Source organism: Stigmatopora argus, chromosome 10 (genome assembly GCF_051989625.1).
Source record: "Stigmatopora argus isolate UIUO_Sarg chromosome 10, RoL_Sarg_1.0, whole genome shotgun sequence".
Lineage (NCBI taxonomy): Eukaryota > Metazoa > Chordata > Actinopteri > Syngnathiformes > Syngnathidae > Stigmatopora > Stigmatopora argus.
The window spans coordinates 8,589,096-8,602,866 of NC_135396.1; the positions used below are offsets into that span (position 1 = coordinate 8,589,096).

Below are 13,771 nucleotides of genomic sequence, written 5' to 3' on the forward strand. Positions count from 1 at the left end.
ATTTGGAAGCGGCAAAAATTGTGATATGAAAAAACATTTTATCGTACAAGTACAATAACCTCGCCCAAGCAGGTGGGACTGCCAAAGCCGGCCCCTTTGCTTGTTTTCTTTATATTTAGAGGAATGAAAAGTATGAATTGAATCAGCAAGCATTTTAGTTATTCATTGTATACAGTTTTAACTATAGGCTGTTTATTATATATTTTATAAACACTTACCTACATGATTGCCCCCTTTGTCACATGGTTAACATCACAATAGATTTTGAATTTGAAAAGCCCATAAGGACTCCATACAATCAACCCAGCTTCATTGACACTTGAAGGTTGTTCTTTTTTTATTTTGTATTTTTATACATGGTAGTGCAAATTAGTTTTATTTCATTTTGTATTTCTGAACTGGCAATCAGCTGTCTTTTGAAGAGATGGTATGATTAGCTGTGGTAAACAATGGATTGTGATTGAACAAGTGATCAGGCTATAAAAAACGCTCAATTTGCATTCTACTTAACCACGTATCCTCACAAGGGTGTAATCATCTTATGGACTGAAATTTGATGGTCAAACGCAAAAATAGTTCTTTACCACCAAGTCCACATGCCTCACGTGAGGGAAAAATACCCCAAAAATTGACTTTCTTTGTCTTTGGCGTGGCGATCTTGAGCTTATTTATTTTTGCAGGATCTGATCATGATAAATCAATATGGGGAATTAGTGTCGGGGGGCGTTCACTGCCATGGCCTGGTCGAACATCTATGTTAAGTGATGGATGGATGGATAAAATAGCATGTAATAAGGTAGTGCAAAACACAATAGCATACCTTAACATAACATAGCAGAACATGTTACCAGCGTGAATGACAACGTTTCAAAGTCATAATTGAAGTAATGGTAGAAGGGCAGAGAATATTAACGACATCATTCTGTCCTTTAATGAAGCATAACTGGGGCGAGGGAGGGTCCACTTTCAAGCGTTAAATGTATCCATTAAGCATTTTAATACCTTTTTACAGCCCAACAAAACAAAGCATGCTTGTGTATAATTTATCTATCTGAAATACTCTTAACAAAACACTACTTGGAATATGTTTAATGATGGAAAAGGAGAAAGCTTTAAATATGCATTAATGATAAATTATTTTGTTTGTTTTCTATTTACAGCTTTGCTCCCACTCTTTTAAAATGTCATTTAACGTGGCACGATCACAGAATTTTACACAGTAAATGATTCAATCTTGTGGAAAATTATTCTCCCTTCTCTTATTCCCCTCAGACATCCATAGATCCATAACTATGTCAATTGTAGAACTGTAACGTTGTGGATCAGCATTCTTAAAAACCAATGTGCCTGTCCAATTTGTCCAATAGGGGCCTTTTTCAAAATAAATGGAGAAGAAGACCGTTGAAGGCGCGTGACTCCAATCCCCTTGCGGCTCCTTTTTACTTTCCAGGTGACGGGGTGGAATTGGCGGCATTTTAATTAAAACATGTAACTTTTAATTACCTAACTAATTAATTTGATAAGTGAAAATGGAGTGGGGCTGATAAATGATGGGGGCGCTTCAAGGCTCCCCCACCAAAAGCCAACACTTTTAAACAAAGAAACATGACTAAATAAATGCAATCTTTTTTTTCTCTTTTCACACAGGGTAGATAATGACAGTATTTGAAATGAAAAGGAAATGAATTATGTATCCACAATAGTAAATATGATGGGAAGATTAGGCAATAAGACGATAAGAGACATGCTTATTGTGTCGGGGTGCTGTCTGTGAAGCGGAACAGCGAGACCAAATTGGCAAAGTTCTCGTTTGGTGAAGTCACCTTCTTGCATGGCTCCTTCCCGAGTGAGTTTGATGGAGAGAAAAAAAAGCCTTACTATACTATACATATTTTTTTTAATGAAAAAAAGCCTCGTCTTTTTTGAATGAAAACAAACCTTATTATACATGGTCATTTTTTAAATGAAAAAAAGTTTTACCATACATGGTCATATTTTAAAGAAAAAAAGCCTTACTATACATGGTCATTTTTAAAAAAAGAAGTCTTACTATACATGGTCATTTTTTTTAAATGAAAAAAAGCCTTACTATACATTGGTTCATAATGTACAATACTGTATTTTAAAGGATTAAAGCTCAACCAAAAAGTGTTTACAGCTCCCCCCACTGACTAATGCACGTTATGATGAAAACAACGTTTGTTTTTTTTGTATGAAAGCCCAATCAACACGTATTTACAGACCCGCCCCCACCCCACCCACTGACTAATGCATGTTATTATGAAAACATAATAATGAACTTTTTTAAGTATTAAAGTCCAACCAAAAAAGCATTTACAGCCACCCCCCACACACACACTGACTAACGCACGTTATTATGAAAACAATTTATATTTTGTGTGTGTCTATTTTGAATAGGCGTGGCCGAGGTCACAGTTCAAATTGCCGACGTCAAACCCCAAAATGGCTGGTGAACCAGGAAGCAAGACGCGTGTGCACTGCAGAGCAGCTCAAAAGTGACGATTTGCCGAAGAAAGCCTGACAAACTTCTCACAGGACGATGCAGCACATTCGGTACGTTGTCATTTGGGGATTTCGAAGCCCCAGTTCTCGTCTTAAGAGTGATAAGAGCATGATTCGTTGACGTGATGTAGCCCCATGTGTGTGCAGACAGCAAAATGTTTGCAAACAAATTGGCTGCATTGCGTTACCGATCGCTCTTTGTTTAAAAAGAAATCCTTCCATTGTGTGTTTCAGTCCCTCAACGAGCACAGACTGCTGGGAAACCTCAAGAATGTGGCCAAAACGACCAGAAAGGCGCATCTTATCGACGCCATAACAAAGTGAGTCATTCTTAGATAGTTCCGATTTTCTCTATCCGTGTAATATTTAAACGTCAGCGTTCAGTATTCAAGGCTTTGCGCAATTGGCTCGTTTTTCATCATGATACATTCAACTTTTGAATGAAAACACTAACTAACTTGGTGTTTTTTAATAGCAAAAACCTGTGGATAAGTCACCCACACAAATGCCATTAGTGGATGTGTAAGGAATAAACGGTAATCCCTCGATTATCGCGGTTAATGTAGACCAGACATGGCTGTGATAAATGAAAAACTGTAAAGTAGGGTCATCCCTATTGAATTTAATATAAAAAAATACTATAGTGGCAAGTGGAGGAGTAGCTTCTGCTTGTGAGTTTCACATCTTTGTGAACTTACAAATAATAATCGAACATAAGCTTTGTCATCATCATTGACTCGAAAAAAGCCTAATTGTCATCATACCCAGATAACTGCGTATGACGAAATTGGTAATTGGTACAAAAATCTGCCATGTAGTGGAACTGTGCACTCAAATAGATTATATACTTTTACCCCGTTAACTTTCTTAAAGACCTCAGGTCTCTGACCGTTTCATTTTTTGTTTTAAATGTGGTTTTGACAAAACCTAAGACATTTATTCAACACTAGTGCAGGCGTCATTTTTGACTCATTTAAACATTTTTTTTCCTCTGCATAAGAGAGAAACGGAAGCTTTTCGGATATTATTTTTTTAAGAATGAATGGATTTGAAATAATTGACTGAAAAACTTGAGGCAGAAGTAGGATTTATTTTATTTATTATTTTCATGTAAATTGTACCTTGTGGGCCCCTGTCCAGTGTTTTCTATATTTCCCACCACATCAAGATCCTGATTATTTGTTTGTGGAGGAAACTGGATAGGGGCCTTTAAAGACTCAGATCATTTTTTAGTCTCTGCAGCAGACAAAAAGAAAACCAGACCATCAGGAGCATGTCTAATATTGCCTTTTGCAGTGTCTGAATAATGGTTACCCTTTTGATGTTTTATAGAAAAAAAGCTAAATGTAGGAGTTTTTTTTAGTCAAATTAGGCCCTAGTCTGTATTTCTTTTTTATGTAACTTAATCTATTGTGTTGACCCCTTTTTGTTTTCCAGAGTTCCCAAGGTTTCCTGCCATAACACCCAGCATCAAGAAATGAAGGTGTGTCAGCCTATCTCCAAAATAAAAGGTAATACCTTGCGAATGGTTTTTTACTTAACTTTGTGTATTGACCCCTTTTTCTTGTTTTCCCAGAATTCCACCCAAGGGGACCTGGTTTCCTGCCTATGTACAGATAGGCTGACGCACCCCCTCATTTCTCGGTGCTGGGGGTTACGCCAGAACCTATCTCCAAACTTTTCAAAATAAAAGGTAAGACCTTGCGAATGGTTTTTTATTTAACTTTGTGTATTGACCCCTTTTTTTTTTTCCAGAATTCCACCCAAGGGGACCTGGTTTCCTGCCTATGTACAGATAGGCTGACGCACCCCCTCATTTCGCGGTGCTGGGGGTTACGCCAGAACCTATCTCCAAACTTTTTCAAAATAAAAGGTAAGACCTTGCGAATGGTTTTTTACTTAACTTTGTGTATTGACCCCTTTTTTTTGTTTTCCAGAATTCCACCCAAGGGGACCTGGTTTCCTGCCTATGTACAGATAGGCTGACGCACCCCCTCATTTCTCGGTGCTGGGGGTTACGCCAGAACCTATCTCCAAACTTTTTCAAAATAAAAGGTAAGACCTTGCGAATGGTTTTTTACTTAACTTTGTGTATTGACCCCTTTTTTTTGTTTTCCAGAATACCACCCAAGGGGACCTGGTTTCCTGCCTATGTACAGATAGGCTGACGCACCCCCTCATTTCTCGGTGCTGGGGGTTACGCCAGAACCTATCTCCAAACTTTTTCAAAATAAAAGGTAAGACCTTGCGAATGGTTTTTTACTTAACTTTGTGTATTGACCCCTTTTTTTTGTTTTCCAGAATACCACCCAAGGGGACCTGGTTTCCTGCCTATGTACAGATAGGCTGACGCACCCCCCCATTTCTCGGTGCTGGGGGTTACGCCAGAACCTATCTCCAAACTTTTTCAAAATAAAAGGTAAGACCTTGTGAATGGTGTTTTACTTTGTATTGACCCCCTTTTTTCCCTCCAGATTTCCACCTGGTGCCAAGGAGAGTTTCTTCGTCCAAAATAAAAGTTTTTAAATGTATACATGTGTTTGTCTTTATCTAACAAAAAATGCAAGTAACAATCAAAGTTAAAAAATTTATTTACAGGTTAACATTTCAACTTTAACATACTTAGTTGGCATTTTCTCTTTGGTCTTTTCTCCAGTTTGTCCACCTGTAGACAAGACATTTTAGTTAAAGGTTCACAAAACAATTTTACACTTAATTTTTGTAAAATACACTTGGGGGGGGGGGAATGTAAAACTGGGGGAATAAACACTTAGATAATAAAATTTGGGAGAAAAAAACATGGTATATACACTTGGAAAATAAAATTAGGAAAAAAATGGGGTATATACACTTAGAAAACAAAATTAGGAAAAAAAACTGGGGGAATAAACACTTAGATAATAAAATTTAGGACAAAAAACTGGGGGAATATAAAATTAAAAAAACTGGGGGAATAAACACTTAGATAATAAAATTTAGGAAAAAAAACTGGGGGAATAAACACTTAGAAAATAAAATTTAGGAAAAAAAACTGGGGGAATAAACACTTAGATAATAAAATTTAGGAAAAAAAACTGGGGGAATAAACACTTAGATAATAAAATTTAGGGAAAAAACTGGGGGAATAAACACTTAGAAAATAAAATTTAGGGGAAAAAAACTGGGGGAATAAACACTTAGAAAATAAAATTTAGGGGAAAAAAACTGGGGGAATAAACACTTAGAAAATAAAATTTAGGGGAAAAAAACTGGTGGAATAAACACTTAGATAATAAAATTTAGGGAAAAAAACTGGGGGAATAAACACTTAGAAAAAAAATGGGAATAAATACTTAGAATTCCTGCTCTAACATTAACTGAGATCCTTCTTACCTTAAAGATTTAGTCAAAGAGCTGTGGAAATTAATGGCCAGTGAAATATCACCATGATGATTTAGGCTTTTATTTAATTTGGATTTTCAGAAGTACAGAGACACCATATGATTCAAGTGGGCAACTTGCGAGGAAGATCTCTCAGGCCTGTTGCATGCAAAAAAAAATAGCAAAATGGAGATTCAACTTTTTTGGGGGGTTGTAGTTTTACCTTGATCTGGCACAGTCTCCTCTTCTATAACCTCAATAGTGCTCTAGGCATGCTAGAAGAGCTGCATCTTGGGGCTAAACAGGGAAAATTTGCACACAAAAAAGCATAAGTTAGCATATAGAGAGCCTGGAGATTCAACAGATAGGCTTAGTTGTTTTTTTGGGGAAGTAGTTTTATCTTGATGCTAAACAGGGAAAACTTGATTTAACCAAGGTATTTGGGGGTTGCCAAACAATTACGGGATAGAGAAATCTTACAAGAAATTTAATAAACGATCACAATAAAGAATGAAAATTAGTCAGCGAGTGCCAAGCGCTATTTTTCCTTTTCCAGACAAGGCGATTAAATAGACTGACGTTAACAGCTAGGACAAGGGTGTCAAACTCGGGTTGGTTCGCGGGTCGCAATAACGTCATCTCGATTTCACGTGGGCCGGACCATTTCTGAAATAATATTGTGATATTTTTTTCTATTTAAATTGGATTTAAAAAAAACTATCAAAATCCCTAAATATTCAGTTTTTACAGATCTAAAAAAGTTTGTTTGAGCTTTTTTTTACTTCATGAGGGAAAATATCTTATAATAATTTGTTTTTCATTTCAAAAGGAAACAAAATATTTTTGGGAATATGTTCAATATTAGAGTGGAAAACAGAATTTTTTAAATATATTTATTTTTAGATTTTACTAAATGCTTTTTGAACTAAAAACACAAAAAAACACAAAAAGGAAAAATGGATTAAAAAACTACAATTATTGATTTAAAAAGGGGAAATGAGGAAACATAATATACATGTATAATCTTCATTTGAATTTGATCCTAACAGAAAGTCGGCACTCATGATTTACTTTCTCGAGCCGCACAAAATGACGCGGCGGGCTAGATTTGGCCCCCGGGCCTCCGCTTTGACACCAGTGAGCGAGGAGAAAGTTGGCTTAATAGTTTTGTATACGGCGATTAAATATACAGACTGACGTTAACAGCTAGGAAAAAGTTGGCTTAACAGTTTTGTACAAGTGATTTTTTTTTGTAAAAACAGAACCATTACAAATCAGCAATGGGTGTTTAGCACTCGCAATGAAAACTATCATTACTTACAACAGGAACTAACAAGAGTGAGCATTTACCCAGCAAACTGTCGGTTGATGTCTCGGCGTTGTTTGATTAAATTTAAAGTCTTGCTACACGACTCAATAATGGAGAGAAAACGGATAACATAGTTTAAGTCAAATCGTGACGCTAACGCTAATGCTAATTAGCAACATACGGCACAAAGCCCAAACTTAAATTGTCGACGGTGTGTTAAACCTGGCATTAAACTAAGAGATTTATTGGCATTTTGGGCTCAATTGATTGCTGAAAAATCTCCCGATAGCGTGATAAAAACGCATTTAGGCCATTGAATTGCTCTACTCCTTACCTTGTTGGCGTCGACCGTCAGTATAGGAAAGCTTTCCAAAAGGAACGGTTACTGCTCATGCACTTAATTAACTCAGCTGCGTCAACAATAGGCGTAACCACGCCCATATTGTCCCACCACATTTAAAGTGGAAAAGATAGTGGCTTGCTTACCGTGAGGTGGTTTGTCCTCCCAACTGGTTTGAAGATGACGTAGAATAGTCGTGAGTTTTGTGGTCTTGATGCTGTAAAACAGTACATATTAGTAAACCAATTTCACCAAATATTGAGTAACTTTTGACTTAGTATTTTACATCAATTCACCATTATTCCAAGCAATCTGACTCCATTAAAAGTTTAAATTTTAACACGCAAAGAATGCTTCATTGTATTGAATACAACACAGGTGTCAAAGTGGCGGCCCGGGGGCCAAATCTGGCCCGCCGCATCATTTTGTGCGGCCCGAGAAAGTAAATCATGAGTGCCGACTTTCTGTTTTAGGATCAAATTAAAATGAAGAATATAGATGTATATTACATTTCCTGATTTCCCCCCTTTTAAATAAATAACTGTAATTATTTAATAATTTTTTTCTGTGTTTTTTTGTTCAAAAATTATTTTGTAAAATGTAAAAATATAAAAAAAAGCTAAAATAAACATTGTTTTAGATCTATAAAAACTGAATATTCAGGGCTTTTAATCCAGTTCTTTTTATCCATTTATCAAAAAAAATCTAAATATTATATCTAAAATGGTCCGGAAGCATAAAATCGAGTTGACGTTAATCAGCCCGCGAACCAACCCGAGTCTGACACCCTTGGTATACAATAACTCAGTGGTGGACCATCAGGGCCTGCAAGGCCTTCTCTGTTGGTCCAAAATAGTATCTGAAATACAGACTGATGTTTATCATATTTTTTCCATGAATATTTATGATGACCATGTTTCATGAGGCTTTTTTCTTGCAAAAATGACCATGTATAGTAAGGCTTTTTTAAAATTAAAAAATGACCATGTATAGTAAGGCTTTTTTCTTGCAAAAATGACCATGCATAGTAAGGCTTTTTTTAAATTAAAAAATGACCATGTATAGTCAGGCTTTTTTCTTGCAAATATGACCATGCATAGTAAGGCTTTTTTTGGGAAAAAATGACCATGTATAGTCAGGCTTTTTTCTTGCAAATATGACCATGTATAGTAAGGCTTTTTTGGGGGGGAAATGATCATGTATAGTAAGGCTTTTTGGGGGAAAAATGACCATGTATAGTAAGGCTTTTTTCTTGCAAAAATGACCATGTATAGCAGGGCTTTTTGGGGGGGGGGGAATGACCATGTATAGTAAGGCTGTTTTGGGGAAAAATGACCATGTATAGTAAGGCTTTTTTCTTGCAAAAATGCCCATGTATATTAAGGTTTTTTTTTCCTTGCTAAAATGACCATGTATAGTCGGGCTTTTTTCTTTTACTTACAAAAAGCATCAATAATAACCTCACACAATTGAAATCTGGAAGCAGTGGCCCGGTGGTGTGGGTGATTAGTGCATTGGCTTCACGGCCCTGGGGTCCCGGGTTCAAATCCAGATCACGTCCACCTGTGTGGAGTTTGCATGTTCTCCCTGGGCCTGTGTGGGTTTCCTCCAGGTCTTCTCACATTCCAAAAACATGCATGGTAGGCTGATTGGACCCTCCAAATTGCCCACCACGACCCTAATGAGGATAAAGCATTTCAGAAAATGAGATGAGCGATGAGACATCTGGAAGCAGTGCAGCCAGGGAAAATGCAATGAAACGTCAATTTTTCAACAAATAAAAGCCTTACTACTCATGGTGTATTTTTAAAAAACACTGTTTTCCACAAAAGTCTTACCATACATGGTCTATTTGGTTATGAAAAAAAGATTTTCTCTACATGGTTCACCTTTTTTAAATGAAAAAATAGCCTTAGTAATATAATAAATGCCTTAATATGTAAGTTATTTTTAATGTAATACCACTATGGTTATAAAAACTTGTGTCAAGTTCTTGCTATGATGATACAAAGCATTTCATGCAAAGTGACTTAATAGCATTTTTATTTTTAACCATAGTTAAATATAGCCACTTTAGGGCAAGCAAGTGCAGTCACAATGTTGTTTCCTTTTTTCATCATCATCAATTTTACTCCACTTTGCTTATAAATGTAATCTTTAGAAAACAGTATTTTTACGAAATCAAAGTCCCTTTGAAACTCTCCAACTTGTCTAGTTGATGAATTTTAAAGCTGATGAAATGAGTGGGTGCGTAACTATGGTTTTTTTCCTATTCATCCATCAATCTACAACATCATCGTTGATTTTTATAAAAGCTCTCTAGTCTGTAATTTGCACATATGTAACTTACGGTAAAATCAATCAAAAAATCACATATGTAGATGAAAGATTTCCTCATTTGACAAAAGCACCTTTTATCTATTCAAGGTTTCATTTTCTTGGAATAAACATTGCCAAGTGTTCAAAAAGCACATTTTCAAAAGACACTCAAGAATGATGTCAGAAAAGATCTCAAAACACAGCAAAAACAATCACTTCATTGTGTTTTTAAGTACCCGAAAACAAAACTCTCATTTTACGTCCCACGAAAAACATGAAAGTTATCCTTTTCATTTGTGCATAGGACCAACACTCCAAATTTAGTCATTGACACCTTTCACAAAAAAACATTTGTGATGAACTAAAAATAATATATAGTTTAGAATAAGGGCAGCTTTCTGTGGCTTTTGCAAGCGGACTAATGAATGGGCACGATGAGTGCGAAGTATTCTGGCATATCTTGGTGCCGTTCCTTGTTTGTTCCCGCATGTCGTCATTACGGCTCAGCATGGTTCCGATCAATCTCAATCAAGCAATTAAGGTACGCCTGCACGTTTGTTCACTCGCAATTTCCCCATTGTGCTAATTACGCCTAAATGTGTCCTTCTAAATTAAAATTAAACACAGGAGTGGAAATACTACCTGCAAATACTAAGCTAAGATCACAGATGACTTCATCAATGTGCTTTTGTGAAGATACGGTCTTGATTGGAGAAGCTGGTTGACTTTAATGTTGTTCTCAATTTAAGATTTTGAGTTTGAGCGTGACTCAGGGTGTTGTACCCCACCTGGTGCCCATAGTTATCTGGGATAGGCTCCAGCACCCCTTGTGAGGATGAAAGGTTTAGAAAATGAATGAATGAATAAATAAAAATATGATCCAGCAAGAGTATTTTTCTTATATTAAGCAATGTTTTCATTGGTACTTACTACTAAGTTTGTTTAACCTCTTAGTTGTTTTTAACCTTAATTTATTTTCATTTAACATATTGAAGCAAGGGCGGCGCGGTGGAGCGAGTGGTTCGCGCATCGGCCTCACAGCTCTGGGGTCCTGGGTTCAAATCCAGGTCATGTCCATCTATGTGGAGTTTGCATGTTCTCCCCGAGCCTGCGTGGGTTTCCTCCGGGTACTCCGGTTTCCTCCCACATTCCAAAAACAGGCATGGTAGGCTGATTGGACAGCGTGAGTGGTTGCATGTCTCCTTGTGTCCTGCAATTGGCTGGCCACCAATTCAGGTGTCCCCCACCTCTGGGCCAGAGTCAGTTGGGATAGGCTCCAGCACCCCCCTGCAAGCCTAATGAGGATAAAGCGGTTATTTAAAAAAACTCGTGTGTAATGTTTTCAATTTCAATTCAAGTGTTGGCAACGTGCAATAGCTGTTGGTGTAAAATGGTGGAAAAAGGCCCATCAATTTGTCAAGGCGCTGACACGGCACCTCACAGGAGGTCAGTGAGCTTGTCCTTGTCAGTCAAGGAGTCATCGGGAACACGTCTCCTCACGTCAAACTTGTCATTCATGAGGCCTCGTATCTTCACACGCTCAACCATGTCTGCATATATTCAACAGTTTCAACTGCAACAAGAGGGGCTGGCTTTCATGTTCACCGTAGACCACAGGTGTCAAAGTGGCGGCCCGGGGGCCAAATCTGGCCCTCCGCATCATTTTGGTGTGGCCTGGGAAAGTAAATCATGAGTGCCAACTTTCTGTTTTAGGATCAAATTAAAATGAAGAGTATAGATGTATATTACATTTCCTGAATTTCCCCCTTTTAAATCAATAATTGTCATTTTTTAAATCCATTTTTTCTGTGTTTTTAGTTCAAAAATCATTTTGTAAAATCTAAACATATATATATTAAAAAAAAGCTAAAATAAACATTGTTTTAGATCTATAAAAACGGAATATTCAGGGCTTTTAAGCCAGTTATTTTAATCCATTTATTAAAAGAAAACTAAATATTATATCTAAAATGGTCCGGCCCACGTGAACTCAAGTTGACGTTAAAGGGGCCCGCGAACCAACCCGTGTCTGACACCATTGCCGTAGACCAAGTGACTGTTTTTGGTAAGAAAAGAAAATATACATTAAAAAAAACTTAACTTCACCTCGTTAAGACCTGCAGTCCACTGCTGTCATTCCTTCCAGCCTTCCAGTCATCAATGGATTGGACATCTTTTGCCATCAATGGCAATGAGACATGATGACTTGCTATCTCAGAGGTGGCCAAACCAGTCCTCAAGTGGGTCCGCTGTGGGTGCAGGTTTTTGTTCCAGACGATCCAGCACAGGCACATCGACCAATGAGATTCCTGCAGAAAACAAGAAGCACCTGACTGCAAAACACTGATTACCAAATTGGTGAAAAGGTGTCCTCTTGATGGCCTGGAAATCCAAAGATCTAACAAAGGACAACAATGACTTTCAACATCTTTTTTATTAAGACAAGTACTCATCAGGTTGTTGTTTTTTTTAAACTTTGTAAAAATATTGGCGACCCAAAACAAAATATGCAGGGCCAGAAGACAAAGTAAGTATTTACTACACCCAAGAAAACCAATAAAAAGACAATGTTGAAGCAATATGTGGGGGAGTTGTAAAACACAAAGGGGTCCCCACCTTCTGCTCCACGACATGTTACAGGAAATACATCTTATTATGTATGCAAAACATTTACAACTTATTTAACTGCAGGAGAAACACCAACTGACTGTACACATCGTGCTCCATCTACTTATCTTTGTGGACTTTGCAAATTCATATGAAGTGTGACAGTGCACCATTATCATTAAGAATACACACACACACACACGCACACACAGCTCAAAAATGTATGTACATTGGTTTGAATAGCTGCTGCTAGGTACAGTATTTACTCTGTGGGCAGGGGTTATCCTTTTCTATCTCTCTTATTATTAATATTATTATTATTATTTTTTTTACATACATTTGCAATCTACCTGAGATGCAAAAGAAACCACAATCATTAAAACACTCATGAACCTGAGAGAGTGAACACAAACGTACTAATATAACAATAAGGAGAAACATCAAATATTCCCAAAAAATCTGACAAAGAGGGTTAGAGCGATGTTGGTGTTACTCACATCAACGGAAAAAAAATCATCATCAAATGAATATAAACTGTCATATACAAAGTGATACACGTATTGTTGAACCTTATGTCGATTTATTTGAGAATTGGGTATGAAAGTGTTAAAAGAACAGGTTGAACATTGAAATAAAAAAAAATAAGACCACAATATATAATTCCCTCAAAAAACAAAATGTTCCAGTTTAACTGTAAAAAAGAATGGTCGAATTTCATTTTTCTGTGAAAAAGAATATTCTAACACCAAACTCCATATTTTTTTGAGTGCACAACTCAAGTCAAAACCACGTTTAGTTCAAATTTCTCTCCAACATGAGCCTCACACATAATTTGAAAAATAGTAGACTTAAAAAGTATGTAGTAAAGCACGTGCCTCAATATTTGCATGTTAGCATTAATCAGTAAAAGTAAAAATTTATTTTTCAAAGATTATTTTTGGATATAGAGCACTATGATACTACATGTAGTATTGTTAAGCCGAGTTTGCACTCACATTTCAATATTTTTTTTCCCTTAGAATTAATGGGTAACTCTGCATTACAATAATATGGGCAAAAAATACATACAACACTGAAAAAAATCTAACTATTTCCAAGTATCCTTTGTCAAAAAACAAATATTTAAAAAAAAAAAATCATATTTTCATCAAACATACATTCAATTTTTCCAAAAGTCGATATTATATTTTAAAATGATTTGTCTTTTTTTTTTACATCACAAATTGTTCACTTTATTTCCTTCATCGGTTCTGTTTAGCTGATCTGGTGGTTTAACACTGACCGCTTTCCAGTAAAAAAAAAAGAAATACTGC

At 36.5% G+C, this 13,771-nt stretch overlaps 2 long non-coding RNA genes across 3 annotated transcripts; one reads left to right on the plus strand and one right to left on the minus strand.

Moving 5' to 3' along the window:
* The first annotated feature begins 2,345 nt into the window (after positions 1 to 2,345).
* Positions 2,346 to 5,054, plus strand: LOC144083747 (uncharacterized). Of its 2 annotated transcripts, XR_013303617.1 has the most exons (8): positions 2,346 to 2,574; positions 2,758 to 2,843; positions 3,961 to 4,034; positions 4,100 to 4,396; positions 4,461 to 4,578; positions 4,643 to 4,760; positions 4,825 to 4,942; positions 4,998 to 5,054. It is a non-coding gene; the product is annotated as an uncharacterized LOC144083747 (long non-coding RNA). The 2 variants fall into 2 exon arrangements; XR_013303618.1 differs by lacking the exon at positions 4,825 to 4,942 and having other exon boundaries at positions 2,348 to 2,574.
* A 42-nt stretch (positions 5,055 to 5,096) lies between these two features.
* LOC144083856 (uncharacterized) lies at positions 5,097 to 7,606 on the minus strand. The gene is made up of 4 exons (XR_013303646.1): positions 7,527 to 7,606; positions 6,107 to 6,180; positions 5,896 to 6,042; positions 5,097 to 5,188 (listed from the first exon to the last, which is right to left on the minus strand). It is a non-coding gene; the product is annotated as an uncharacterized LOC144083856 (long non-coding RNA).
* Between the last annotated feature and the right edge of the window lie 6,165 nt (positions 7,607 to 13,771).